General features: G+C 38.4%; 2 long non-coding RNA genes across 2 annotated transcripts; both read right to left on the minus strand.

The window, feature by feature from the left end:
* Positions 1-8,955: 8,955 nt before the first annotated feature.
* LOC135225215 (uncharacterized) lies at positions 8,956-13,861 on the minus strand. Its single transcript, XR_010316928.1, has 3 exons — positions 12,363-13,861; positions 9,701-11,810; positions 8,956-9,357 (listed from the first exon to the last, which is right to left on the minus strand). It is a non-coding gene; the product is annotated as an uncharacterized LOC135225215 (long non-coding RNA).
* A 7,470-nt stretch (positions 13,862-21,331) lies between these two features.
* Positions 21,332-22,576, minus strand: LOC135225514 (uncharacterized). The gene is made up of 2 exons (XR_010317020.1): positions 22,277-22,576; positions 21,332-21,882 (listed from the first exon to the last, which is right to left on the minus strand). It is a non-coding gene; the product is annotated as an uncharacterized LOC135225514 (long non-coding RNA).
* Positions 22,577-26,768: the final 4,192 nt, after the last annotated feature.

The raw sequence follows: 26,768 nt of genomic DNA on the forward strand, positions 1-26,768 counted from the left end.
TTATGTTGATTCCTTTTAACATTTCTCTGCGCCGTTTCTGTTAACTATACTAGCCAAACCTAAACACCTTTCTTACCCTCTCCTTTTTTGTCATAGCCTAACTTGTCATTCGAGAACTACAAGGAATATATTCTTGTCTGGAATTTTTATTTGTAATGTCTAATACCCGTCCTACAGAACTTACTTTGTCGTGTAGCTATGATAATTAACAATCAGCTATTTTCTTTTTTAATGTCCAGGGGTCATGTCCGTCTGCATTAATGTTGAAATTCTTTCAAGGTCAGGGTAATTCCACAAAGAGTTTTGTAATATAACTGGATTTTATTACAATTTTCAACCGGAGGTTAGTATTCTATTCCTGGAAGTTAAATACTATACAGTTACTTTTGTGTAGATGGTTTGCCCCTTTTAAGCTTTATACTAACTAAGTTTCGGAAAACAATATTGGTCATAATAGTCTTCAATCACTTGAAACTATTTCCAGATCCCAGTGAATCGAAACTGTTTCAGTTTTCTTCTTAAATGCAGATTAAGGGAATTGACGGGATAGATAAAGGAAAATGCAGACAGACCTAAATGCACAGGTAATAATGATGATGCATATGCCGCCATTTTTTTTGCACGGATGCCAATTTCGGGATTATTTTGGTACCACGTGGAAAAAATGGGTATGTATAATCAAAGTTCACCACGTACATTCAGTCCATTCAAGCAGAGAGGAATGTTCACCTACCTGTGATGGGCGTAAGTTTTAACCACAAAGGAACTTTTCTGTTGAAAAGTCTTCATAGCTGATCTCTCTCCTGTCATTCGTCACGACTTCATCCCTCAAGTCAAAGGCCGTAAGCAAAGGAACACACAAGTGCTTGCAATGACACAACTTATCACACGAGCACTTTCTCAGGCAGTGTTCAGCTAGTATTTTACACCTTTTTATATATATCACAAATCCCTCTCATATTCAAACACTTATGTGTTTAGCAAATTTTCTTATCAGTAACTTTTCCCTGTTTTGCCAGAAAAATTTCAATTTAATTTCAGCGCTAACGTCAAGATCATTCTAATTCCTCGTCTTTGTTACCAAGCGTTTAATTTCAACTGCAAATTTAAACTTGGGAAAACAGTATTGTGTTATTGAGAGAGAGAGAGAGAGAAATGATTTCGTGAAAACTAGTTAGATTATACTGCTCCACGTACAGTCCAAAGCCCTGATACTGAAGGTCACAGTAAGTAAATTGCTTGGGCACAGGTATGGTAAATCCCATTGCACTGATTACTGTAGCTCTGGAGCGATACTGTCGTGCAATTTACTGGGAATGATAACAAACAAAATAATAAAAAGTTTTTACGAATGAACTTTTTCTCTCATATGCAATAAAGCTATAATAACTCGCCCCGACAACGAGTAACCCATCATTCAAAAACATCGTTTGTCCACTACTCTTTTTTTTTTTTTTTTTTTTTTTTTTTTTTGGGGGGGGGTCAGTGGGAGGGGGGGATTTTCAATCAAAAGTCAAATGAGTAATGTTTGGTTACATGATGTATAGCCTCCTCTTGCTCTATAATTTAAAGTCGCTATGTCTACAGACTTTTCAAGGAATTTCTACCCGAAACACATGCCTGGAAAAATAGCATCATCTCAGTCATCGATTGTATTAAAGGTTGTTAATTGTATGATTTTAAAAAAAATTTTCGACCAATGGTGCACTTGTTTTTTAATGGACTTGTAGATTATTAGTGTTACCGTGGAAATTGACAAATCAAATAATGGTTACTAGTTTAGCATTAGGTATCCATGAATGCTTGTGTACGTTCATTTTTTATTAATCGGTCAGCCCTATCTTTTGAGTTGCCTGCAAAGACGTTCGTGGTACCATTTATTTTGAACAGATAATCGCTGTCGAATGAAATAACAAGTTTCATGGGAGCGGATTAGACTTTTCCGAATCCTCTATAATTGACATATTGCCATTTCATCATGATTATCATTACCATCACCATCATTTTCGTATACCTGTTCACTGTATTTGCGTCAGTTTAAACTGGACGCCAGTTTAAACTGAGATGCACACACACGCACAGTTCAATCCTTCAGTTTTTACAATGGATTCCGAGCAGTACGATCGATGCAATGCAATGAAATTTACAATCACTTGGTTTGGTTTACGTGACATCTTCACCTCAACCAACTGCACTCCACGCTAAACACAAATTCCAAACTGAGAACTATACAGTTGAATCGCCACACACGCTCAGTTCAATTAATCCTTTCAGTTAAAAATATTGAAATTTTATTTGTCTCAGTTTAGCTGTCCAGTTGTGTTGAATTGAGGAATTGAGATACCCACACACGTGCAGTTTCGACTGACAGTTATAACTGAACAGTTGTAACTGTCAGTTAAAACTGCAAGTGTGTGGCCGGCCTTAGTCAGTCTTTTGTGCACGATGAGGTTTGAAAGTCTCACTCAGTAATTGCTCTGGTTCGACGATAGTTGCTGCTGTTGTTATACCCTCTTCCCTCTCATTGTAGCCGGTCAAGATGTTCTTATGAAGAGTCCTTAGTTCTCTGTAGACGTCAGCCTTGTAGTCCGTGGTATTAACCAACTACTTTGCCTCGTTCGGCTCCTCTCCACTGGCAACAACACTAAAACTTCTGTCTCGCCTTGAAAAGAAATCACAGGATAAATAATATCAAATAAATTATTCATCATCCTGTGATCGTTTTTGAAAGCAGACTTTGTAAAAGTGTTGGGGGCATCGAAAAACACATGAGTGCCACGATAATCACTCTTCAGTTTGAAAAATAACCATTCACCGAAATTCGCGCTATAGTAGATTCGTGACGAATATGAAATTTTAGAGGAGATTTCCTTAGTCTCCTAAGCTGCTGAAGAAGTTTTGTTAAAGGTTGCGTAGCTAATAATTAACTTCATTCCCCGAAGTCATATTGTATAGTCAGCAATCATCATTGAAAAAGAACATTCCCATATAAGTTTTTATGTCTAATGATGGCTAACCTGTACCATTTCCCTTAAGACGTAAGGCTAGATTTTTTGTTAAGTTCCTTCCTTTGATCGATATGCAAGTTCTTTACCTCTTAAACTATTGGTGTTAATTCCAACTGAATTGGTAAGTTTCTGACTACAGTAATGTTGAAAACATTCCACTCAGAAAATTATGCAATATTAATTATATTATCAACAAACAACAGCCGAAATTGGTATTGAGAACACCGATTTTTAGAATTATTTTTATTACAAAAAATCAATAAATACTATAAATAAAAATGAACTTGAGAATCAACAGAACATAGAACTGGCGGACAATAGCAAGACAGATGAGCATAACAAACGTAACTAAAACAGTTGTTATGAAAGGTATAAATAAAATGTGTTTGGGAGATCAGATTCTTCAACTGTTGATACGAGAAAATAAGAAGAACTTGATTCGGCCTCAGTTTCTATCCGTTCATACTCAAGCTTTGGTCATCTCCAGGTTCATTGGTTCTTTCGGGATTAGACCTCATCCACCATTTTTCGCCCATATTTTCTCGTCTTAATCAGTTACAGAAATAAAATAACGGATACCATGAACTGTCTATCCCGACGACCTTCTTGTATGAGAGAGAGAGAGAGAGAGAGAGAGAGAGAGAGAGAGAGAGAGAGAGAGAGAGAGAGAGAGTTTAATTTCTAGTGTCGAAGCAGAATGAAAGATGTCAACAGATCGCTGTCAATTGTGCTTCCATATTTTTTCATGGATTTTTTGTTCTTATCCTTCATATTTTGCTGGGAAGTTATTTCGTCACTGCAGTGGACTTTTTCACTCCCTGAAGAGAAGCTGTATGCTTTTGTGCGTCCTCTGAAAAGAGAAAAAGTAAATATGTCACGACTTCAAAAACGATCTTTTATTTCCCTGATATTGTAATTTTTATGTTTGTAAATATTGTATATAGAAAGCTTGGCTAAAATTGAATCAAGTTTAATTTAGAGCGTCCGAAAGATGGTCGACTCATTTTTTTTTTACTATGAATAATCTGAACAGCGATGGTAAAATTCACTTCTTTCTCTCCTTTTAATTCTGAGCTCTTGCAGACAGAAATATCTGCTTCGGCTTGCCAGTCCATCAAATTCAAGAACGTAAAAGTCAGGATATATATACAGCAAACTATTGAATGGATTTCATCTTACCTGTTGGAAAGGAACTGTCCTGAGCGGGATCTCTGGAAACTACCTTCACTGAGTGGGAAGATGCTTTCTTCAAAGTGAGCTTCATATTTCACAGTAAGCTGATTCCTCGAGCTGTGATTTTTATTGTCCTTTTCTAAGGCTATTCTTGAGATATACTGGAAAACGAAGTCTTCACAAATGAATTCTCTTCTGTGTTGACCACTGGATCTTGTCAATTAGAGAATCGTACGTAAACTGAGAAACCTTTTTGCTCTCGAGGGACTTGACCGCTTCGAATGAAGGAGGAACGTGTTCGGGAGCCTTATATACTTATGTACAAACCCCATATCCTCTTCCGAGATTCTCTGTTACGTATGTGAGTGATAACTAGGCCCTTTGTTACTATAATGATGATAAGAATTTTAAAGTACTCTACACCATGCGAAGATATTTATCTTGTAACTAACCGCCTCCCCCCCCCCCCCCCCCCCCCCCCCCCCCCCCCCCCCAAATGACGTGCTCAACTTACTTCTAGTGTTTGGTGAAGAGGAACAGTTAATTTTTGCATAATTTATGTTCTGAGGTGAGGTGAGGTGAGGTCGAGTAAGATACGGAGTTTACAGTTTACTAATTCATTTACATGTAGTTGTTTGAGATTAAGCTAGCCTTATACCGGCACGGGCTCACAGAGCAGCCCGTAGGTCATATGAATATTTTGCAGGTGGAAAGGTGAGTCCTGATTTATTTCCAAACCTTTCACCCAGGTCAAGAACTCATGTGAGCAGCAATGTAGCTCCCGATCTCTGACGGGTCGAGAAAGGGGTTAAATTCAAGCATCTGTCCTTGTTCACAGACAGAAACATACATTCAAATTGATACAGAACATTTGCCTGAAGGTAATATACAATGTTGGAAAACTGGCATAATAATACATACAGTGGTAATAATACATAGATCGGGACAATATTGACAATGGCGATATATGTACAAAAGATGTGCAAGAGAAGTTGTGTCATCGTGTCATAAAGGATATTTTAGTTGTAGGTATGTTAAAGGCTGCATACGTGGTCGCTACAGGACTACGCCCCCAGGAGAGGCTTCTATTTTTTGTTATCCGATATGCCTTGGGTCATCTCTGGAGGATGCGGTGTGGTCCAGAGTGGGTTGGGGAGAAGGGGGTCTGTGTGCATCTAACTGTATGAACGCATATTTTACATTCTGTAGATTGCTGGGGACATATACCTTTCTGTTCACATGGTAGGTCATCTTTGCTGGCATTATTCTCTTTACCATTTTTCAGGTGTCAGATGGAAATGTCAGATTTGTTTGTTCTTAGAAGATGTCTGCTGGCAACGTTAATACTTAGCCGTACAGGACTTCTGCTGGAGATACGTCGAACGCTGCATGCTGTGTAGTTCTTAAGCCCAGTAGGACCCATGGTATTCCCTCCTCCAGCTCCAGCCCTGGCATCTGGCGGTAAATGATGTTTTTAGCGATTGGTGTAGCTTCTCGATGATGCTGTTGGCTACTGGGTCTATTGTATGCATTATTTTATCACTATCAGTGAGGACATTCCACAGAGTGGATGTGAAGTTGGCTACCCTGTCGCTGGTGATGATCTGGGGGACTCCATGATTACTGACCTATCTATGTGGGCTTTTACGCAGTTCTCCGCCATCTGCAGCCGTATAGGTATTGCTCCTGGCCACCTAGTGTTCCTGTCTATGATGGTAAACAGGTATTGTACCCCTTGGAGGATGTAAGGGTCCCACTATGTCGATGTGTATGTGGGCAAGTCGGCAGTTCGTTGTTCTGAACTCTTCTATCCAGCTTTCGATGTGTTTTGTGACTTTTGACGTCTGGGATAGGATGCATTATCCCTTCCATGTTTTAAAGTCTTTCCTCATTCCCCATCAGATGTATCACTTTGCAATGGTTCAGGTGGTTGATCGGCCAGATAGGTGGAATAGGTTGTGGGCAAGAGTGAAAGCTCTCCTTCTTAGCCCTTCTGGCAAGTATGGGTGGGGGTATCTGGTACTCATTTTGCAGGTGGTGGACGTCGTTCCACTGTTGATTGACCGATCACTCCATGTGAGGCCAGGGTTCATCCACTGCAGTCGCTGCAGGCTCGCGTCATCCTTCCGCACTTCTGCTATCTTGGAATAGGCTATCCCAAGCTGGATGGTGTTGACGTAGTTTCTTGCGTCCGCCACAATGTTCGCTGAACCCTTCAGGTACTTGATGTTGCAGGATTGCTCAGCTCTCGCTAGCAGGTGCCGTTGTTGTCACACTGACCATGTGTCTGCTGCCTTGATGGTCCGTCTGCACCCGAACTGGCATCCCTCGAGCATGTGGTGGGCTGCCTGTAGACTGTGAGGAGTACCTTGTCAAATGTTGTTGTGTTCCACTGCTGTTAGCTTTTTGCTGAAGAAGGCCAGCTGGCAATGACCATCATCAGTGTCCTGCTTGAGTACGGCGCCCATCGCCATATTACTTGCGTTGGTTGTCAGGGTGAGGGACCTGTGGGGGTAAAGGGAAGATTAGTATTGTGGCAAAGGTTATTGCTTCTTTTGCTGGAATAAAAGCTTTATCTTGACTTTCTGCCCAAGTTAGTTTCTTTTTATTTCCTTTAAGGCACTTATATATGGAGCTCATTATTTTGGCAATGGCAATATTTTATTAAGCCGAAAAATTCTTGCACTGATTTCACTGTTGTTGGTTTCGGGAAGTCAGTTATCACTAAAGAGTCCATGAAATATGAGTTCGAGAGGAAAATTATTTATTTTTTCGGATCTCTTTAATCTTATTAAAGGAATTCTTCCATAAAGGAGACTTATGTATGTACTAGGTAATAAAATGAAGGCTGGTAATAGGTAATAACATTACAAAGATCCCAGCAACAATAGTCTTTCTCTACTTCTTTATACGTGACACGAAGCTAAAAGTTATGTCATTTGCTCTGTTAGGAAGATTGTGTAAATTATTTTTTTTATCTGAGAGGATGGCGTGATGATCCACTCATCGATAAATCATGAGCCCTCCAAAGGAGATAAGCTTTCGTCACGGAATGAGCAAGATTTGAACAGTTTGGTGACGTTTTAATGCAGTTGCCCAAAGTTGCCCTTTTAAAACAACCTTTACGCAAATTATTTACTCAAAAGACTTTGCAGAGAGAAAAATGATCTACCAAATTCCTAGTTAAGTAAATTGTTTTATATACTTTCAATCACATCATGAATAATTTGTTGCACTGATATTTCTTAGGTCTCGCAGATGAACGAAAGAAAAATATAATGATAGGCACAGGGGCATAAATGATTTCTGCATCTGTTTGACCCATTTGGAGATGAACACATCTTCCCTTTTACAAAATACATGTGTACGCACAAATGCAGGCGCAATTTCTGCAATAAATGCTCATGTTGACTTCTTGTTAAAAAAATCTCAGCTGTTTCAACACTCGATTTTCGGTGGGACCCCTACATCTCATGCGAGGGAATAGGAAGGCTATACAGTATTCGGATGGGAATGCCGCTTTCAACTGGGACCCGAAATTTGGCTGGTTGATTGAACGGGTAAATGATCAAAAGACGTTGGCATGTTTTGTTTGGGTTGTGAGATTATGAACTCACAATTTCTCGGTTATGGAAGTGTAATCAGGAGGCTGTTACTCTTTGTTGACAATTTTTTCACCATCTGTACAACAAACATTGTGTTCGCCACCTTGGTCCCACTTTTACCAGTTTTCAGGGCTGAAGCTGCAGTCGAAATATGTGGCTTCCTATGTACATTTGCTTTTATGGACCTTAAAAAATATTTCAAGTTGTCAGCTTATAGGTAGAAGACGATGATTTTCCTGTTCCTGATTCCAGTTTCTAGCATTGTCTCAAAAGGTGCCAGTGTCCGATGATGGTTGCTGACTAGAAAATTGTAGTTACTTGCTGGTGTAGAGTCACAAGGCGACCTTTGTTGCTGTGAAAAGCATATGGGTTCTGAAAGTTACTGTATTATGTGGAGTTTTTATTTGTAACATCTCAAAGTTATTCACTTTTCATATTCATCATATCTCAGCAGTTTTAATTCCTCAATAACGAGAATTCAATATCATATTGACTGAAATATAAGAATATTAGTATGTCCATTTTATTCAGGTGTAATACACTATATTATGACCAGTTCTTTATCTTTGTAATATCCACAGACTTGCAGTAAATTTCAAATCAAGGTTCTTCATTAAATTTACTTCTCGTTTTATAAGAGGTATATAATTTTGTTACAAATCCTCATTACTAAACAGGCTCAAGTTTCATGAAAGAAATCAGATCAATAGTCACACGGTGAAAAATTGCTTTTAATTCCGATTTGTGACTTAGTTTCTAATTGGCAGTTTCATTTCTTCCCTCATTTCCACAGCTATCTAATAGTCTAATAGAATTCTAATCCAAATTTTGAAATAGTTATCTGTCGTGCACAGGCCTAAAGAGGCTTCATGCAAAACTTCCAATTTAGACAAATGAAATCATCCCGAATTTTCTTTCCTCCTCTGGGACCTACTTTAGCCAACAATTTTCTCAAGTTCAGAAGTCACTCAGTATTTGGGTTCAAAGATTATTTTGGAAAGTATCGCATCCCAGACCTCCGACCTTTTCAGCAGGCTGATGTCCAATCGAAATTTTTCAGTACATGGAATGCCAACTAGAGAATACCATAGCCTCTTTATTTTCTGTAGTTTATTTCATATTTCCGACCAGAATTCTTGAAGAAAATGTCAAAAATGAAGAGAGGTCAGTTAATGAAATTGAGTTCGAGTGCTTTTAAATTTTATTTTTTCGTATAAAAAAGTCGATGACAATGGATATAAATTATATGGATGGGCCATGAAATCAGTGGAATATGATGAGTTCTATGTATGAAGCAGAATCAAATAATGAAACGAGAGAGAAAGAGAGAAAGGCCTGATAGTTCTCTCATGGTCGACGGCAGATAAAGTATGTCACGAAATCGCTGTCAATCGTATTATGGTTCTTGTGAGATCTCTTGTTCATCTTTTTGACTTTGTTGTTATTGTGGTGATGAGTTGTTGTTTCGTCGCCGCAGCAGCTGCGTTGACAGGTGAAGCTGTTGTTTTCGCTTCTGTCACTCCGGAGGCTTCGGTCGCTCTCTGAAGAACAGGTGCGCTTCTTTACGGCTTCTGTAATGTGCATCAAAGGGATGGTAATTAGTAATTGAACATAAATTTTGACATAAAAATACTGTTACAACCTAATTTGATTAATACAAGGCAATTTATATTGTTAAACATGATAATAATGATGAGATTTAATCGATACAAGAAACAATGAGTATGGATCTTTTTCTACTATTCTATTACCACAGATGTATTCAGTAAGTTATTTCAAGAATGTATGCATATAAATAACAATATAATAGACCAACATGATGCTTCGCTATAGTACAAAATTGGGTAAACAGTTACATATTGGGAGGCGATTTGGGGACAAAAGAATGTGGAAATATGTGATTTGCAATCTTACCATGTACAGAATGATGCTTTGCTTGATCGTGTGAATCGTGCGTTCTTTGATATGCCATGCTGGATAGAGATAATTCCTGAATCATTGTGAAGACGAGACTGAAGGCTTTGGGGTCGGGCCAAAAGGATTTGAAGAGCGGAAAGTTTGTTTCTGATAAACACCTCTTTCTTGTGACTGTTTCTGTTTGAATTCCAGGTAAGCCGAGACTACTTCTGTTCCACAGTGTTCAGGTGTGTTAGGAGGAAGACGGGTGTGAGGCGTTTATATACCCGAAGAGACAACCCTTTTATCAATCACGATTTCTTTTGTCACACACGAAGATGACGTCAATGGCTGCTAGGTTATCTACTAGATAAAGTAACCTGAACCACTTCTCCCTGGAGTAAGGCTAAACAAATTCGTTGCTAACGCATACGAGAGAACTGATACACGAATATGCGAGTCCCCTGCTGTTGCTGTTTATATTATGATCAATTATCAGTTCAATGTTCGAAATCTTGATAAAAAATGACTACGAAAATATAGCGTAGTATGCCTGGTTTCCAACGACAGTCATCACTCGTACGCTTCGTAAATGACAGCGGTTACATTTGCAAATGAAAGTAAATGTATCTGAAGAACATCCAGCCCACATGTTGGTGATTAAATACTTGGATAGATGTGTTGTAGTTGCATAAACGGAAGTTGGTGCAACATTTAATGTCAGTAGTGAGTGCACTTAGCTTTAAGTGTCTGTCATTAGTTTGTTAAGGATATGTACGTATTGAATAAAAAACCCACGATTGACTTAAAGAAAGCACCTTATGGTAAGTTATAAAGTTCTTGAAAGGAGCATTTTATAAAAATAACTGACCTCGAGGCAGCATCTCCAGCAAGTTATAATTGTTCTTTAATCTTATGAAAATAATTGGCTCCAAAAGAAGGGTTTTTTTGATAAATCGTGGACTTCAATAAAGCATCTCAGGCATACCCATTGTAACTTCGGGTGAGCCATTTTTTTTTAAATAACGGATTTCCGGCAGCATCTTAAAGTTAATAACATTGCAATACCTTACTCAGAAGTTTCGACAATGGACGATATGACATAACATGTTATCAATCCCGTACACATCAAAAGAGACAGATTAGTGATAGAAGTAATAATAGGAATATAGAATTTAGGCCGAAAGGCCAAGCTCAGGGATCTATGAGGTCATTCAGAACAAAAACGTTGAAAGGTGTCACAGGAAGAAAACCTCGCAGTTACACTATGAAACAAGTATTAGGAGAGGGTGAAAAGCAAGATGGAAGAGATATAACATGACCGGAGGTACAGTAAAAGGAATGAACAGGGTTGTTGCTAGGGGCAAAAGGGACGCTACAAAGAACAGTAGAGCCCCTTCCACACGAGGGGGAAAGATACGATAGGCACTCTGATCTGCCTGTAATTCTCTCGCTTTTCAACAGTGTTTTACTTCCTATCATTTCTATTGGAATCTACTTTAGTCATTGTATCAAAGTCTGAAGATCATTCAGCATCTGGCATCAAAACATTATTTGGGAAACGATCAAGTAAAATACCCTTGATCTCCTCAGAAGGTTGATTCCATATCTTTTTTTTTTTTTTCTTTTTTTTATGAATCTCCTGTTTTGGACCAGAGTTCTTTCAGAAAACGGAAACAATGTAGACATTACTGAAGTAAATGAAATAGAGTTTTGAATGTTTTTATATTTTATTTTCTATAAAATCCTAGATGATAATGGATATAAATTATATTAATGGAACATGAAATAAGTGAAGTATTGTGATTTATCTAAACTAAGTGTATAAATTATAAAGAACAATTAAATAAGGAAATGAGAGAGAGAGAGAGAGAGAGAGAGAGAGAGAGAGAGAGAGAGAATTCATTTTCTCATGGTCGACGGCAGATAAAATATGTTACGAAATCGCTGTCAATTGCATTATGTTGCGTGTGAGATTTCTTGGTCATCTTTTTGCCTTTGTTGTTGTGATGCTGAGTTGTTTCGTCGCCACAGCAGCTGCGTTGACTGGTGAAGCTGTTGTTTCCGCTTCTGTCACTGCGGAGACTTCGGTCGCTTTCTGAGGAAGCGGTGCGTCTCTTGACTTCATCTACAATGTCAATCAGAACAATGCCCTTATTAAGTGAAGATTAGCTGAGACGTGGAAATACTATCAGAACCTAATTTAACATGTAAAAATGATTTTAAATACTATAAGAATCTAATTTAACAGGTAAAAGGTGATTTTAAATACTATCAGAACCAAATTTAACAGGTAAAAGGTGATTTTAAATACCATTAGAATCTAATTTAACAGGTATATAATAGGTGATTTTAAATACCATTAGAATCTAATTTAACAGGTAATAGGTGATTTTAAATACTATCAGAACCTAATTTAACAGGTAAAGGGTAATTTACATTGTTCAATATGAAATATTGACAAGAGATTTTATCGATTAAATAAACACGGAATAAGGATCTTTTACTATTCTGTTATAGTCTATGAGTTATTCTGAAAATATATGTATCTAAATAAATAAAAAATCAAGGATTAACATGATGTTACGTTGGAATAGAAATCTATAAAATATGATATAATTTTGTAATAAAAACAAACAGGGGACGAAATAAGGTGAAAATATACAATTTGTAAACTTACCATGTATGGAATGATGCTTATCTTGATTGTGGGCGTCGTGCCTTCTTGAATATGCCATGCTGGATAAGGACAATTCCTGAATCATTGTGAAGAGGATGGGGGTTTTTTGAATCAGGACGAACAACTTTTCTTTCTTTGCTTATGACTGTTTCTGTTTCTGTTAGCCTAGAATGCTTCTCTTTCCTGAGAGTTCAGGTGTGTTAGGAGGAAGATGTGTGTGAGGCATTTATATACCCCGGGCGACTCCCTGTTATCAGCTGAGATTTCTTACCCACACACGAAGATGACGTCACAGGCTGCTGGGCTACTAGATAAAGTAACTTCAACAACCTCTTTCTCCCGGAGTAAGACTAAAGAGATTCGTTGCTAACGCTTAAATGGACACGGATACACGATTGTGCTAGTCACCTGCTGTTGCTGTTTATATTATGAAAAATGTCGGTCACAATTTAATTGATTAAAAAGAAACTACTGCGAGAACTTAGCTTAGTCCACGGCCATCATCACTTGAACGCTTCGTACATCAGTGTGGTCACATGTGGTCACATTTGTGGAAATAAAAGTAAATATTCACAAAATAAAATTAATAAGATGAAAAACCACACACACACACACACACACACACACTCCAGTCGTGCAAACAATGGTCTCTATGTTATGATAATTGCATAAGTAAATGTGTTGTGATTTCATCATTGGTAGTCGGCTTAACATCAAATGCCAATAGCAAGCGCCTAGCTTTAAGTATCTGTCGTTAGTTTGCTAAGCTAATTTATTGATGGAAACACCCACGATGGTAAGTAAATAATGAACTAAATCACACTGTAATGAAAATAACATTCTCCATGGAAGTATCGTATGGTAAATATATTGGATTTCAAGAAAGGATCTGGTGGAAATCTTGGACTTCAAAGACGTAATGGACTTCAGATAAGCCTGTTACTGAGATCATGGCATCTCAAGGTTAACAGCCTTGCAGTGACGTAATCAGAAGCATCTGTTCAGTAATGGACGATATGAACTATCAGATTGTCATCTATCTCTAAGACATCAAGAGAGACGAATTCATGACGAAGGCAGTATTACACGAAATGGCCAGATGAAACCGGGAAGCGAATCGGGAACGTTTAATCTCTTGGTAAACCTTTCTCCCTTCCAGAGACAGAAGGAGCTATATCCTCCTTCAAGGTTAAACTTCGTTTTTCTTCTCGCCTTTTCCTCTTTCTTGTTTCTTTCAGGTCTGGGCTAGAAAAGTGCATTGAATTGTTTATCCATTTGGCCTTCTACATAAAACTTTAATCCCAAATAGTGGTCTTGATTGAAATCATTTTTTTTCCTTGAGACCCCACAAGGCAGAAGTCTGAGACCAAAGTGGTTCGAATTATGACATTAGTGGTAGATGAAGAGTTTTTAAAGCTGATAAGATCTCTTGAAAACTTTGTATGGGTCTCGGAGGACCTTCTCCATCAACGCTACGTCATACGGTGAGTGATAAAACGAAGCGGAGGTAACACTCCCCCCCCCCCCCACCCCCCATCCCCCTATCCATAGTATTATCAGTGATATTGACGTAACGTCTAGTAATCCGCAAAGGAACATGAGAAACTAAGTGACTGAATTGTATTCTGAAGCCGACCTATCAAAACTATAGTCATGAACATCGAAAATACCTAACCGGTACTAAATAATTTTTTTAATGAAAAACGTAAATTTCGTACAAAAAAGGATTTCACTGAAGAGTCATTCAGTTTATATAAACACCCAAGTACACTCAGCCCTTATTTCCAGAAAATATAGAGAAAAACAAGCAAACCTTTGTAAAATTACGCAATATACTGTAGGTTACATTTTTTTTCAAAGAAAGATAGGTTTGTAACAGTTGAAAACTGATTGGTGAGAATACAAATAAATCAGTCAAGACATATGATTTCTTATTAAAAAAAAAGTTATAAGCTGTGCAGATACGCATACTGACACTTGGATTCCACCACTCTGTTGCACTCTCTCTACAAAGGTCCTCACATCTCTCAGCATCAATGAAATTACCATAATAGATAAATTAGCTAACATCAAATCCAGCATGAAACCAAAGCACTAAAGTACTTTCTCCTGAATTAGCGCCACTCTTCGAAAGGGCCATCGCTCTCCCCAAGTTAATCCTTTTCAACTTCATATTTCATCAAAGGTAGCATGATTGGCGGAGGCAGGAGACGGGCAGTTAAGCCAAATTATCTTGCAATTGTTAATGAATATTGTTAGTACATTGGTCTGAAGGACATGTTGGTGTCTTATATCATTTAAATCTCTTTTTACGTCCTTAAACAATTGTTTTCCTTGATAAGGTAGTTAAATTCTGACTATTTGTAAGTACCGTAGAAATAAAATTTACAAATGATGATATGTTAAAAATAAAATTACTTGAAGTTACAAGTTACCAAAAATGTTGAAATGGAGAGTCGGGTATTGTTTTGGAACATCATACAATCCCTAATTTGTTTACGATTTCCGTGAGGAACCCCATCAGTAGAAATTCCGATGCCCATTTATAAAATGTAATCGGACGAACAAAGCTTTTCTAAATAATAAAGGAAACGACTACAATATCAGGCTAGACATAACTGTATATTACAAAAGCTGCTAACAAAAAATTGGACAATCCTACACATTTACCAAAGACACAACTGGTCATCTGCATTTTCCCAAGATTTCTTCAACGGATGTTTGATCCAGCCACCTGGTAACTATTTCTCAATCTGGCAAAACAGGTACATGAAGAAAGTATCACTGTCTCCGTCCCACAAATGCAAATAGTTGTGGCAACTAGCAGTCCAACCCGTAGCGTCATTTGAATGATGTCACGCACATGAACAAGAATTTGACAAACCCCTCAAGGTCAACACTATCATGTATTTCAGCGTTGTTGTGAACGGTGAAATGATCAAGACTTTAGAACACGTTGCCAGTCGTGCTGCGAAACCTTTGTGACAAAAACCTGAGTCAGTGAAGATAACGCCACGTTGGTCACTATCTTCAGGCTGATAAGTAGTAAACATGAGGAAGTATAACAGTAAAGACCTGCTAGGAAACACGTAGTATCCAAGGAATGCGATACTGATCTCTATACATAAACAAATAAAAATGCGCCGTAGTTTCTTAGGCCCAATCGAGTTTTCTGTATGAGCCGCGACACCCATGAAGCTTTCCGTCACGGCCCCACTGGTGGCCTGTCCTATAGCGTTGCCAGACGCACGATTTTGGCTAACTTTAACCTTAAATAGAATAAAAACTACTGAGGCTAGAAGGCTGCAATTTGTTATGTTTGATGATTGAAGGGTGGATGATCAACATGCCAATTTGCAGCCCTCTACCCTCAGTAGTTTTTAAGATCTGAGGGCGGACAGAAAAAGTACGGATAGACGGACACAGCCATGTCAATAGTTTTCTTTTACAGAAAACTTAAACAATAATACGAACTTGTAGCTGGAAGCGCCTTTATTTTGGCTCAACATGATAATTATATAATTAACGACAGGATGATCTTTTAAAGGGTGATATAAAGAAGAGATGCTGGCAATATCGCGTAACTGTTTAAAATGTTACCCAATGTTGCTGGAGAATTTTATAGAACTGAAATTCTATTACTGTTATTCACATATTTTGGAAATAAATTGTTAAAAATAAAGACGAATTGAAGGTCGGATTATTATTACTTTTGAGAATATCTCGTACTCCATTCATAAACCTCTCTGACTTCCTTTAACATCCATTTAGTGTAGGTGTATAGCAAATACGAAATATGGCGTTCCTCCCAGCGTATAATTTCACAATAAATTAATCGCAGCTTTCATGACTTAGAGAGCGTAGCTGTGTTCATCATTATGGCAAGGTATACGTGTGATTAGATGGTAAATAAGCTACTGCTACATCAATCCTTACATTGCGTGAGCAAGATTTGTGCTGTCAAGTCCATCTGTCCTTTACGACACACAACACAGTCCTCTTGAACTCTTTACGACACACGACACAGTCCTCTTGAACCCTTTACGACACACGACACAGTCCTCTTGAACCCTTTACGACACACGACACAGTCCTCTTGAACCCTTTACGACACACGACACAGTCCTCTTGAACCCTTTACGACATAGACACAGTCCTCTTGAACCCTTTACGACACACGACACAATCCTCTTGAACCCTTTACGACACACGACACAATCCTCTTGAACCCTTTACGACACACGACACAATCCTCTTGAACCCTTTACGACACACGACACAGTCCTCTTGAACCCTTTCACGACACGACACAGTCCTCTTGAACCCTTTACGACACAACGACACAGTCCTCTTGAACCCTTTACGACACACGACACAGTCCTCTTGAACCCTTTACGACACACGACACAGTCCTCTTGAACCCTTTACGACACACGACACAGTCCTCTTGAACCCTTTACGACACACGACACAGTCCTCTTGAACCCTTTACGACACACGACACAGTCCTCTTGAACCCTTTACGACACACGACACAGTCCTCTTGAACCCTTTACGACACACGACACAGTCCTCTTGAACCCTTTACGACACACGACACAATCCTCTTGAACCCACTTACGACACAACCTCTTGAACCCTACAGACAGTCCTCTTGAACCCTTTACGACACACGACACAGTCCTCTTGAACCCTTTACGACACACGACACAGTCCTCTTGAACCCTTTACGACACACGACACAGTCCTCTTGAACCCTTTACGACACACGACACAGTCCTCTTGAACCCTTTACGACACACGACACAGTCCTCTTGAACCCTTTACGACACACGACACAGTCCTCTTGAACCCTCTGTATCCAGAGAATTCGCTCGCGTGCACACATTCGTCTCTGCCATTTCTGCTGCATGATGCAATATAGATCACACTGTCTTTCGCACCAAAGGTGAAAAAATGTGTTTATCTCTTCAAGATAAAGAGGCGCTTGAAGAACCAAGCGAGACCAATCTTATCGTGTGAAAAATAACGGCATATGACGTCACAAAACTGTAGTATCACTTACAGACAACTGTCAACAAAAGGGATCTTTTGACAAAACCCAACGACATCATCTACTCGAGAGGTTATCAACTTCTTTACACCTGATTCTAGAGAAATCTTGAAAGTGAGGCGGCAGTTCTTATCGAGATTATAGTTTCCGCAGTAACAGCAGCAATAGCAACTAGAGTAATAAAATCAATAAGAGTAAGCAGCCTTGGTCATTTTTAATAAATACTTTTTTGCAAGATAATTATAATAACAATGATTTTTTTTTAGTTTTCTAATAATTCCTTCTCTTAGGGCGAACTGTCACTTGATAGTTGAACTAGTACATTTAATTCATCAAAGGAAATGGTGTAAAACACACTAGGAAATCACATACACGCACACACACACACACACACACACACACACACACATATATATATATATATATATATATATATATAACTATATATATATATATATATATATATATATGCATATATTATGTATAGTTGTATGTATGTATGTATATGTAATGGTATATGTATGTATGATTGTATATGGTATTTAATAAAAACATGAAATATAAAATATGTCCGTTAACATTTCGCTAAAGTTCAGTATAACAAGATCTCAACAAAAACCTATTTGTTAAGATTGAATTAAGCTGGTCCTATGCCAACGCGGGGTCTTGCTCATAGAGCAGCCCGTCATTTTATATGGAGGGATAACGGTGGTCGTGATTGAAATGAAAAACACAACAGGTGGGGATGAAACGCCCTTTAAACCCTAAAATGGCCGTAAGTTGGCGAAAAAGGAAGAGAGCAGAGTCCTGACGATTTGTAGATAGCCAAGAAGGGGGAAAAAAGTTTACCATACGAGGAAACAGGAAAGAGATTCAGGAGAGTTTACGGAGATATCAGACTGTTTCTAATTATGCGTTGAAATGTTTCCGTTTAACGATGGTAAAAAAGCATCGATCCTTCAGCTGTAGAGAAATGTATAAGCATGCTTTGTTTTTTGTTTACCATCCTCCAGTGAGGCGATAATGATGAAGTAGTAACAACTGACATGGAACTTGGAAGCAAAAGCGATAGATGAAAGATGGAGTCGTTAGACGTTACACGGTCGAACAGGCTGTCACTAGGCCAAGGAACAACTATTCATTCACTGAGGAAGCTAGCGAGGGTGGAGGCGCTACTGCGCGGGCCATTAGAAGAAAATTACTAAATTACTAATGTGAATTTTTGACTCTTCAAAATTTATTGATGAGGGAGGGACATTCTTTTCAAAAAGAGCCACGTCCCCTGCCCAAATATCAGGAAACCCGCTACATGAACAACCACATCTCACGATAAAGATACCCCAGTAACAAACAAAGATGAGACGCTGTGAAAAATCGAGATTAAATCAATGGGCATCGACCTTCGTCAACACTTACCTGGCTGATGTGGGAGAGGCGACCACAAATCAACGACGAGTACCAGTAAATCACCCCTTAACCTTTAAACAACTTTAAACAAAAAAAAGACTTCATTGACGAAAACAGAAAATATTTTAGTTTTGACAGTATTACAAGCAGAATTTTATCAAAGTTGATTTAAATTTACAACACAACTTACACGCCGGACAACTCCACCCAAATATGACCATGGAGATACTGCCTTGTAATCCAGTATATCTTCGATTTATTTTTGACACCACACTGTGTTGAACTACATAAATACGTTAAGGGCCATATTATACATTTCTGGTGCTTTCTTTACTAACAGTAAGACTTTTCTAGTTGCAATTCATATTACTGACGAATACTGCACGGGGCAAGACTAAGGAATTCAGTAGTGGTATCATTATTGTTCACTATTACCAGTGAAATCCCAAGTGTCTCCTTAAGTACGTCTACATATACAAATCTCAAGCACGTCACAGATCAGTTAAAATTAATGTCGTATTTCTGTTCAATTTATGACCATTATTGAATCCTCTCTTTCATAGTTAAATAAAGAAAATATGAATGGAATATAATGAACTATTAGGCTGGCCGATATAAATGGAACAGACGACTAGATGAGAAAATCACACGTAATTTATGATATAAACGAATCCTCCTCTGGATATAAGGCCACAGGACAGAGTGAAGTTATATTGCAGAAACCCTTTGATGCCTGCCTTGCTAGGAGCAGCTGCGCTCCTTGTGGAGGCTTTTTAGACACTCGCAAACGGATTTGTATCCAGAAAAAAAAAAAAAAAAAAAAAAAAATCAGACGCGACGCGACAGCGACCAACGATTATGACTACGTCTGTGGTAGTGGAGACCAAGTTGATCTAGATCTTGGTGGAGACAATGAGACGTGATCATCGGAGTTGAAGCACGACCCCTTGGCTTATCTCGCCCCTGAAAAAATGGTCCCACTTAAGGTGCAGCTACAGGCATCAGTAGCTCATGCCAAAGCGTGCGTGTCAAAAAAGCTCAGCAGGATCCACCTTAACAAGGGTGGCTAGATGGCGCAAATGACTTGCCTACGGGGAGTTTGTTTGTTTGTATGGTGTTTTAACGTTGCAATGGAACCAGTGGTTATTCAGCTACGGGACCAACGGCATTACGTGACTTCCGTACCACGCCGAGAGTGAACTTCCATCACCAGAAATACACATCTCTGACCACTCAATGGAATGCCTGAGAACCGTACTCGCGGCCACCGAGGTGGCAGGCCAAGACCAAACCGATCACGCCACTGAGGCGCTTACCTACGGTGAGCAGCACAGCTCGATGTAGGCATACAAGTGGGAAGCCATATCTGATCTGCATGGGTATGGCAGTATGGGAGATATACTTATCATTAAGCACAATCCTTCAGTCGGTTGGGAATTCTTCTAGGAAATACACTGTTCCTCTTCTAAAAATGGTGTTGTAGATTTAAGTACAAAAGAAAAAAAGTAAAAAAATCTATAGCAGTTAAAGTTAACTTATGAAACCTACAGCGAATATTGTCTTGTTTGCTTTGATGTCACCATTTGCTAGGGGGAAGTATTGAAAACAAAACAGCCTGCTATTCTGGCGTCAAAGCTTTTATAAATGCGGACAACGGCTCTGTCTTGTCTTTCCTCTAAGGCCTTTCCTGTTGATCGGCAAAACGAAGGAGGGAAGACGGTGGAACATTAATTGTCCAAATGAGAACGTTTGTTATCGAGGCTCACTCTACCTCACACGGAGATTGCGTCAAAATCTTTCCGATTATCTTAAGACTGATAAGGGCTGATTGAGACATTTCTTCGTGGGAGAAGGTGTAATCTAGCTCGCGTCAAGGATGCAATTGTTTGTTTAGGTTTTTTCATAGTAGTGTTCCTCTTTGTCTTCTCTAAATGAGATATTTTTGTTTGTATGGTGTTTTTTACGTTGCACGGAACCAGTGGTTATTCAGCAACGGGACCAACAGCTTTACTTGACTTCCGAACCACGTCGAGAGTGAACTTCTATCGCCAGAAATACACATCTCTGACCCCTCAATAGAATCGAACTCGCGGCCACCGAGGTGGCAGGCAAAGACCATACCAACCACGCCACTGAGGCGCACCTAAATGGAATAGGAGTTTGCTTATATTCTGAAACAGCGATTCCAAAAGTAAGTACTTAAGATCTGTTTCCACAGATTAAGCGTGAAAATGTTTCATGGCCGATTTCTAATGAACTTCTTCTTGCGTTCCTACTTTTATTGAGTTTCGATTTTTGAGAAGTATTTGAAAAATAAATATCTTTACCATTAAACACAATATTTTTTCCAGAAGTGTTGGAAACAATTATATGCTTTTCCTTGCCTTTGGTTCTCTGTTTAATTTCTTTTCCCATCTCTTCATTTATAACCTGTAGTTATAGAGCCAAAAATATTTTAAAAAAATTTCCTAGTTGATTATAACCATCCAAAGGGAATGAAAAATCTACAGGAATATTTTAGTTTATTTGTTTACAAATAAATTAAATAAATCACATTAAAAAAAAAGCTAACATGACGAATATGAGTGACTAGGAGAATTATTCTTGAATCATAATATTACCGTAATGAGATTAAAATGGTTTCGAGTTCATAAAGAGAGAGAGAGAGAGAGAGAGAGAGAGAGAGAGAGACTAATATATCGTATGAAAAACGTGTTATTTGTGTAATTAGCCGGAAATTTCATAATTTTGCCGTCTTTCGTAAATGGTCTTCTTGCCTCCTCATTGTCTTCCTTCTAGTTTTCATGTTTGTCGAAAGATGTTCTTGCCCATTTTTCCACTTTGCTTGGTAGATTTTTCATTTCAATAATGGTTTTCCCTTCTCTTCTTTCCCTCTTGTAGTGCTCCTCAGAGCATCTGTTGTCTCCTCTCTTTTGGCATGAAAATAAATCACTTCATGAGCAACGTATAAGCGATGGCAGATGACGTGAGTGAACTCGCTCCTGTCTTTGAGGATGTTGTAGACGACGCCTGAGAACCAGCGGAGTTTTTCCGTTTAATCTGAACGCAATTTATAATAGATAATGAATTGTATTAACTGGGTGAAAGGTAAGGTGAATTATTCTAATATATATCATTAACTGTAGTTTAAGTTGACCGGATTATTCAATAGTGAAGTATTTATTTTTGCCTTGGAGTTATTTATACTACATCTTCCTATTAGTTGTTGAACTAAATACTTCAATAAGGAAGTTACGATAGCTCTTTTTTTATGTCTACGAAGTTTTTATAATTATAAAGCTGAACTTGGTAAATGAAATTCTAGCAAAGCATATTTCATCTGTTCAAACAATAATGATAGCTTCGATAAATAGGACGAACAGATTTAGTAAATAGTAGCACAAACACTGAAGATGACATTACTATAAATGAAAAAAATGAACGTTCGTCTTACCATAGAATTTGTAACATTCTTGCTGATCTGGGATCGCTGACTTTTGGAATTGCCAGTTCCGGAGACAGGTGACTCAAGTGTCATCTTGGAACAGGATAAAACGGATCACGTTGATTTTTTTTTCGCCTTTAAGAGATGTCCCGCTTCAGCTCAGTACCGTGGTCAAGGCTTTCTCTTTACAATCGCTCTCGTCTCCGTTCAGTTTCACGTTCGAGGCTTATACTAAGCAATGCTTCTTCCAAATTCCAAGGTAGAAATTAGGTAAGGGTTTGAGTGTATGATTTCCGCGATGAGCTGCTTCAGAATGAGGAGGGAAAGCGAGCTGCAAGTTTATATACCCAGTCAGTAATGGGCACAGACCACCCGGCGACAGAATCTATGAGGTTATCTTATTGTAAAGCTCTGACTTAATCCTCTTTTCGCGTTGTGAAGTGTGATCTGTTGTCAGGGAAGGACATTTAAGTATCTTTGTAGCTTTCTTTCTTTCTCTGTGAATTTCAGGCTGTTTGCGGATGACACCTAATTTCATTTCTTTATTAACGATGTTCAAGATACATTAATATGAACAATGTTCTTGTGAGTAACTAAAGACAATATAAACAAGTAAAAACTGCATCGAATTTTCTTATAATGCTGTATAAAAGTTTCAGCCACGGCCCACGAAACTCTTACCCATGAAACTCAGTCACGGTACAGTTGTGGTGGCCTGCCTTGTTGGTAACTATAGCGGTGCCGGAAGTACGATTATGCCTAACTTTAACCATTAAGTAAAATGAAAACTACTGGGGCTAAAAGGGCTAGAATTTGTTATGTTTGATGATTGGAGGGTGGACGATCAACATACCTATTTGCAGCCCTCTAGCCTCAGTAGATTTTTAAGATCTGGGGTCAGACAGACAAAAGTTAAATATTATTAGCAATCCTTTTCAGGCAGCTAATGAAGTTCGTGACTTACCTATAGTGCTGGACTGTAATTTGTCTCTGGATGTTCAAATATATAATATTGTAAGGGTTTCTGTAGCAAATATCTGAGTGAATGTTTTCTTAAGAAACGTGGGATTAATTGTGCCGTTAATAGAGTGAGCTTCTGCAACTCGATCTGTTACAGTTTATCAAAAATAAAACTTAAGAAATGCAAAATATACTAAACAGGACTGCAAGACTAATAGAGGACTACCCTCATTAATATTGAGATCACTGGCTGCCTTTTACAGCTAGAATTACGATTAAAATATATGTGTTGTCCCATCAAGCTATCAGAAGCCCACGGGTGTCCAATGTATTTAAGAGACTTGCTTGTTAGAATGCAGCCAACGAATGGCGAAAAAAAATAAAACGATTGGGTTCACGTTATCTGTCCCAAGATGCACTTGGCGTATTGGCTTTAGCAAGAACGTCAAGGTTGCATCTCAAGTAAGTCTGATTTCAGTAAGAAATCAACAAAAGATAAAAACTTACTTATTCTACGAGTGTTTTGATAGGGAGGACTTGACTGTGGAATTTACCGAAATATTCATCAGTATATGACAAAATATATGCACCTTCGTGCAGGTTGCCATATGCATTTTCATCCTTACACTAGCTGGCTTCTATAGGAATTGGCCTTCCGGTTCTAACACCATACCATTGTTAACCCAAGAGGCGACCTCCACAGTCGTCTAACTATCTGGTGCATATTCCATTGCTCTGGCCAACAAATGTACAACTGGCTCTTAAAATAAGTATGCCAATCTGTTCGCCCTCTCACAGGAATCGATCCTAATTCCACCCATCACGAACACCAGTAAGATGTTCCAACCGCATTTAGTATTTGGAGGAGGTTCTCCAACCAAGTAATGATCGACTCAGCATTGCGTTGCTCAAATTCACTGACTGGATAGGAAGCGGGTATTTCAACGAAGTATGGCCGGTGGCCCATAACTATAAACAAATGCATATGCATATATGTACGTAAATACAATATAATATATATATATATATATATATATATATATACTATTATATATAATCCATATATATATAATATATATGTATATGAGTCTGCGTGCGTGTCGTGTGTCATTACCACGACATGGGTAGCTGCTGGTTCACGAGTACCCACTGAACTCGCAGGTCAGAGATTCATGCCCGGTGAGCCCAGCAGAACATTCTTATCAAGTAACTAACGCACAGTGGACTTGAGCGATAGTAGAAGCGACAAGATAAGAGATCCACACTAAAGGCTGTCAGAGGCTGAACCTTGGCGACGTGAATCTCGAAACGTCACACAAACAAATAATTGGGAAAGAGAAAATAAGCAATCGAGTTTACTGTACAGCGCATAATGCTATATGAAACTCTCAGCCTAAGGCCCATGAAACTCTCAGCCCCGCAGCACCTACATAGCGGTTGGTACGTTTGGTAATTGGGGGGATGGATGATTAACATACCAATTTGCAACCCTCTAGCCTCGGTACTTTTTAAGATCTGAGGGCGGACAGAAAAATTGAGACGGACAGACAAAGTCATCTCAATAGTTTTCTTTTACAGAAAACTGAAAAAAAGAGACTGGAAGAAATAATCAGTAAAACCATAGATCTATTGAGTTTCTCCGGCTAACTCCGAGAAAAATAGAGGAAGTCATCAGCCGCTGAATTCCTCACGGAGTCTTTGGCAGTAAAATGAAAAATAAAAGATAATGGGTTTCCGGTGGTGGGAAAAAAAGGAAAAATAGTTGCCATGAGGAAAATATGTAAATGAAATTATTTTGGCTGAAAGATGCAGTACTCAAAAAGAGAAGTGAACTCAGTGCGTGGAGAGAGAGAGAGAGAGAGAGAGAGAGAAATCTGCGAGTAACTGAAAAAACGTCAACAGTCTATTATCAGTATGTGTCACCGATAAATACCTTATATTAATCTAAGACAACGTGGAGACTAAACGTGATTCTCTTTGTTCAAAGTGCACATAAACACTGACCCCAAAGGTGACTTCCCCTGTGGTACATTTGTGTGAATGGGAGACTAAGCAGTTGGTCCTGTTATTTTAACGAGAGCACAAGGCCACTACGACTAGGTTTTAAATGACCTTAAAATGTAATTATTAGAGGAAATATAAGTTTTGACTCGCGTTTATCACGTAATTCCTTTAGTAGGATAAAGTTTCAAGTTCAGTTTAACAGAATAGAACAACCCAGACAAAATGCACATAATTCCTTGATGAACTAGTTTTTGTAAACTTGATAGCAACAGATAAGGCTAATACTTGATAGCTAACGTTGCGATCTGAAGGACAACATCACGTGTCTTGTCACCGGGTTTTGTTCTTGATTATGCTTTACAGAAAGCTCTGTCAATAAAATCACAAGGGTATCTCAGACTTGTTGCAATGTCTCGGACCTACCGAAGGACAACCTCGAGAAAGTCAGGGCTACTGACCCGTAGCGACCTTAAAAACATAGACGAAACTGGCATCATCTCCGTTCTCGGATGATGGTTTGAATAAAAATGTATGTAGGAATCTACATTCGTAGATTTCCTGTATACAGAAAATCTAAAATTTCTATCATGCCTCAAAATTAAAACTACTAAAAAGTCCAACTTATTATCTACTTCAGTTTCTAAGGTAAGTTTTATAAAAGGTACTAGGCCATTTCATGCTGCTAGGAAGCTCTCTTCATCTTTGTCAACAGGCCAGACACGAAATATATCATCAACTCATTAACCCCATACCTTTAGGAAATATCCTTGGTAGGTCCGAGACAGAGCTTTCTGTAAAGCAAGAAACACTGTTTATGAAGTTGATCATAAGAATGATTTTAATATGAAAAACCTTCACGTTTTACCACAGAGTAACCAGTTTACGGCCATCCCTAGGCTGGTTAAGACCATTTAATGTTATGTCCTTTTTAAGACCTATGAACTTTAAGAACATGTTTATCAGGAATTCCTCTCTACAGAAGAATGGTTACATATATGCGATCACTTGCAATCAGTATAACATGAATATAATGTCAGAAAGGGGAAATACTGCGAGCATGTTGTTCTAACATATGAGTGCAGGCACACCTTGAATTGGGAAGAAGCTAAGGACATCATGTTCTGTAAAGACATCACGAAACGAAACATTGTATTATAAAGAACAATCGTGTACATTTGATCACCAGCAGCCCCGGAATGTACAAACTGAATGAATTACTTGTAAACAATTTTAGACAACTAGTTTTTAAATAGTAGTACGACAGTTTTTATGTTTATGTATTGCTGCCACAGAGGTGTCTTAGTAACAAATAATGATTTTTTGTATTACTTGACCCTGAGGTGTGAAGATACACGAAACTGCTTGGTTAACGCCTTTCATTCCTTCCTCCAGCTCTACGACAACATAAAAATATTCCAAGTTTTAGTGATATATATTATATATATATATATATATATATATATATTTTATTTAAAATATATATATAGATATATATATATAATATTATAGTTATATATGAATTTTTATCACATCACTG

Source organism: Macrobrachium nipponense, chromosome 13 (assembly GCF_015104395.2).
Source record: "Macrobrachium nipponense isolate FS-2020 chromosome 13, ASM1510439v2, whole genome shotgun sequence".
Classification (NCBI taxonomy): Eukaryota; Metazoa; Arthropoda; class Malacostraca; order Decapoda; family Palaemonidae; genus Macrobrachium; species Macrobrachium nipponense.